The 4500-nt window shown below is 36.2% G+C and overlaps 1 pseudogene across 1 annotated transcript in view; it reads left to right on the forward strand.

Annotated features, from left to right (window-relative positions):
- The window catches only part of LOC306861436 (ubiquitin carboxyl-terminal hydrolase 15-like), a 30117-nt pseudogene that overhangs the window by 3516 nt on the left and 22101 nt on the right, over positions 1-4500 (forward strand). The window lies entirely within an intron of this gene.

A 4500-nucleotide genomic window follows, 5' to 3' on the forward strand; every position in this document is an offset into this window, starting at 1 on the left:
GGGCTATGCAGACGATGTCTTGATGGTCTCCAGAGAAGAGAGCGTAATTAAAAACATGCTGGCCAGAACAAGTCCTCCCTACCAGACTTAACCTCTCTATCTGGATTCCTACAACTCCGGTCCCTCATTGTCTGCATCACACTACAGAGCAGATCACTGAGACACGGCCACATCTCCTGAATAGCTGTCATGCTTACAAGGGAATGAACACAGCACGCCACGACAGAATATGGACCTGTAGTGAAAGACATCTCAAATCCAGAGGTGTCAAGTAACGAAGTACAAATACTTCGTTACCTTACTTAAGTAGAAATTTTGGTTATCTATACTTTACTGGAGTAATTATTTTTCAGCCGACTTTTTACTTCTACTCCTTACATTTTCAAGCAATTATCTGTACTTTCTACTCCTTACATTTAAAAAATAGCCTCGTTACTCCTATTTCATTTCGGCTCGTTTTCATTCCGGCTTGTCATCGTCATGGGCGTTGCTAGGTCATTTTTAGGGGGGCTTTAGCACCCCTGCATTTCTGCTCAGCCTCCCTAAAAATCTTGCGATTCTTCCCCTTTAAATTTGAAACGGCAGCAGACTTCGGCTCCTCCCCATCTTTCTGCGCGTTCTTCAATCCACAGACTGCGGTGGCGCAGAGGAGAGGACAAGGTGTGTGTTTATCGATAGATTGTTATAATATCTACATCTGTGCAGTTCTTTGTCTTAAATACAGTTTACAAAAAGTCATGGGAGAGCAATCGGTTTCCAATCTTCTGTAAAGTTTTCGCTGCATTCAGCACTCATCACACCACAGCTGTTTCCTTCAGCGAAAGCCCTTAACACATTATACGCATACTTTATAAAACCATCACGTTATTGATATTTTCATTTGAAAATTTAGCTTTCAATATAGAGCTTAATATTACAGTGCATGTGGCATTAACTACCATACAGTTCTGCATAGAAGTGATTAAAGACAGTGGCAGACAGCACTCAGTCAGTGCACTCATTTTAATATCAGAGTGATTGACAGATTGAAACATTGTGTGTCCTTCTCACAGACTGCTTCGGTTTTGCTGTTTTTTTTTTTACTTTTAAAAGTTAATCACAGCACCCACATAGTTTAATCCATTGTCCAGCCTTATAGCTGTGTTGTTTATTTTGCTAATATGGATAGTCAGTGAAAGTTTAAAGTGATATGATGTTTTATGTTTACAATTTTCTGTTTGTACTTGAGCATAGAAAAAGATTTGTACTAGTAATGCAAACAGTAACATGTTTGGTTTGTACAGTAAACAGGTGTGTGTGTGTGTGTGTGTGTGTGAGATCAGGTAGACTTGTATTTGGCTTGTACTCGGATGTTATACCCATCTATGCAATACAGTGGAATACTGCAATAAGTTTAGTATACCATCCTACCCTACTAATAATTTTTTTTGTAAATATTTATTTATTTTTTATTATTATACCATCATTGGGGACTGAGCCCCCCTAAAATGAAAATCCTAGCATCGCCCTTGGTCATCGCTCAAAAAAATAAATAAAATAAACCTATCCAGATAAATGGCGCCATCCGGATAGAGTGAACTGTGGTTGGATGAGAATATAAACCTATACCATTCCGACACCCTATTGGTTTGTACGCGATCCATCGCACCTGCACATGACACAAATCACGTCACACTCAAAAAAGATTATTTCTTAAAAGTTATTATTTCTCCACTACTGGCTCATTTATCAAACGGGTGCTTTCTCTTCGTCCGTTGCCCTCACAGATTCCTGCAGCTAAGCTTGGATGTACATTTACATCCCAATAAAGGTCATTGATGACATGCCTCTGAAGTTTGACTTGTTGCACCATTACAATACTTACAGGCAACTAGTCATCATATCTTCCGCTCCATGAAACACGTTAATGCTCAGTAGTACACATATATGGTTTTTGAATGTATTTGCATTGTACTAAAATGCGTTCATTTTCAGTGGGCACATATCCGGCTGAAACAGGTAGCCTAGTGCATCCCACATTTTTCAACATTAAGATTTTAATATAACATTATAGTCATTATGGCCTTTAGAAAAATGTTTTTTTGAGGAGGTGGGGTAGTGCACAATAGGCCCCTGTGCCGCGGCCTAAGCTTTTGTCCTTAATGGCATTTTTTTCCTTCCATTACTTTTACTTTTATACTTTAAGTAGTTTTGAAACCAGTACTTTTACACTTTTACTTGAGTAAAAAACTTGAGTTGATACTTCAACTTCTACAGAAGTCTTTTTAAACCCTAGTATCTATACTTCTACCTGAGTAATGAATGTGAATACTTTTGACACCACTGCTCAAATCATTTATCACCTGTAGTAAGAATATACAAACATTCTTGTGTAAAACCATTGTAACAATCGGCCTAATCGGTAGCGTTACAAGAATAAACTGTGAGAGGTTTTGAAGTGTTTTAAAAGATGAGACGACAACAGAAATAAAGTGAATAAATGAAGTGTATTTACAATTTCTACCAGGAACGTAAAACAACACAATACGACAAAGAAGCCTTAGGCTGTTAAAAGCATAGTCCATTGGTTCCATACCATAAGTCCTTAAGAGTCCTTGCGTGCTGTAAGTCCCCATGTGTAAGTGTCCCCCGCTGGATATACAATCCAACTGGAGTGATAATCCAATGAAAGTGATGTGGTTGGCTGGAATGGTAAATCCTTAAAAGCAACTCCTCAATCCAGCTTTGGTCCTCTTGACCAAGACCCCTTTTGATTGCCATGCTGCTTCATTTATGCTGGCTATTTCCTGTTTCCTGTCATGTGATTGCTCACATGACAGGCAGCCCCATAATCATTTAAAGACATACACACATAAAACAGATAAGAGGAATAAAATGGACTAAAATGACTAAGTCAACATGTAAACCTATTAAAACTCTAATATACATAAAATCATTATAATCAGGGCTGGAAATGGGGGGGGGGGGGGGGCGGCGGCGTTTCATTCCCAACTGGTTAGATTTATTTGAAAATTAAAATGATTTCTATATTATATCCATTCAAAAGACTACAAAAGCGATCCCAGGTCTGCATAAACCGTAGTGCAGTGCAGACTAAACTAAATGTAGCGGATATTTGTGTCTATGGTTTGCTGGCAATGCCGTCTTTGATTGGCCATCGAGAGCAGACTGCAGCCAATGGAAATGCTTCTCTATTTCTGCGCGTGCTGCTCCTCACAGCACAGATCCTGACAGCAGACTGCAGTTTGTCATTCATTGTAACAAACAAAGTGTAGAAATAATAGATTCAGTTTGCAGTGTAGAGAGCTTCATTCACTAAAATAGAAGTTTGTGAGATCGCCATGAACTTAATGATTATAAAGAGTTTGCAAATGTGAAATTTAATGAATACAACAGATTTATACATTATTGATTTTATTCAAAAGTTAATATAAAGCGACTTGCATTTTAGGAACACTTGTCTGATCTGTTGAACTATTTTGTTGATGAAATAAAGTCCCAGCTGAGCCGCTGCGCATCTCCAAGCAAACAGCGCTGTTTCAATTATGAATGAATCTTTGTTTTTGAACAAATCTAGTGAGTCGATGATTCTATGATCCATTCATAAAGAGAGTCACTTGCTTCATTCCTGAATGAATCAGCCGTTTGAACGAATCGATTAGATGAATGATTCAGTGACGGACAGTGACTTGCTGCCACCTACTGGGAGTTTCATTCTTAAAGAATACATTTTAATTGTTTAATGTTTCTGTATTCAATCTCATAACGTTGTTTTTATTAAATGTATTAATGCCACCTCTGAGTCTTGTTAAAGTCTGTAAATATTCCACATTTGTGCTCTTCTGCTCCGTGCAAAGATTATTGTTGATGATTTCAGGTCTTCCTGATTGTATCTTATTATTTTAAATGAATTTATTGTTTAATTATTTATTTATTTGTTTTTTACAAAAAGTTAATAAATCTAATTTTGGCACAACATATGACATACATTTAATAAAGATAAAAATGGCATTACAAAGGTTAAAAAAATACTTTAAGGAGTCAAACATCATCTTATAATAGTAAGTTTAATTTATTTTTTCCTGAAAAGAAACGTAAGTGTCCTTAAGAATGTAATGTTACCTTTTAAAACTAATTGAAAAGGTTTTTGCAAAGTGTAAACTATTAAATATAATCTAGAAATCCTGCAATACTGTAGCGCTAAATAAAACGTGTTTGAGGGCTTAGCTAATCAGGCCAATGAGAGACAATCATTCTAATATTTTATGAAATCATTAGTTCATTTCACTAATCAATGTTTTTTTTTTGTTTGTTTGTTATTAAACACAAGAGGTCATTAATAATAATTATATTATAAGATGCACAAATTCAACACAACGCATCTTTAATTTGGGCAGAATTGCAGGTGCCTGTCTTAATGTACAAGAAGGGTTAGAGAAAATATGACAAGTTCTTAATAAATGTTTTCATAGATTATAAATGTTTTTATGATAAAATACA

Source organism: Barbus barbus (assembly GCF_936440315.1).
Source record: "Barbus barbus genome assembly, chromosome: 42".
Lineage (NCBI taxonomy): Eukaryota > Metazoa > Chordata > Actinopteri > Cypriniformes > Cyprinidae > Barbus > Barbus barbus.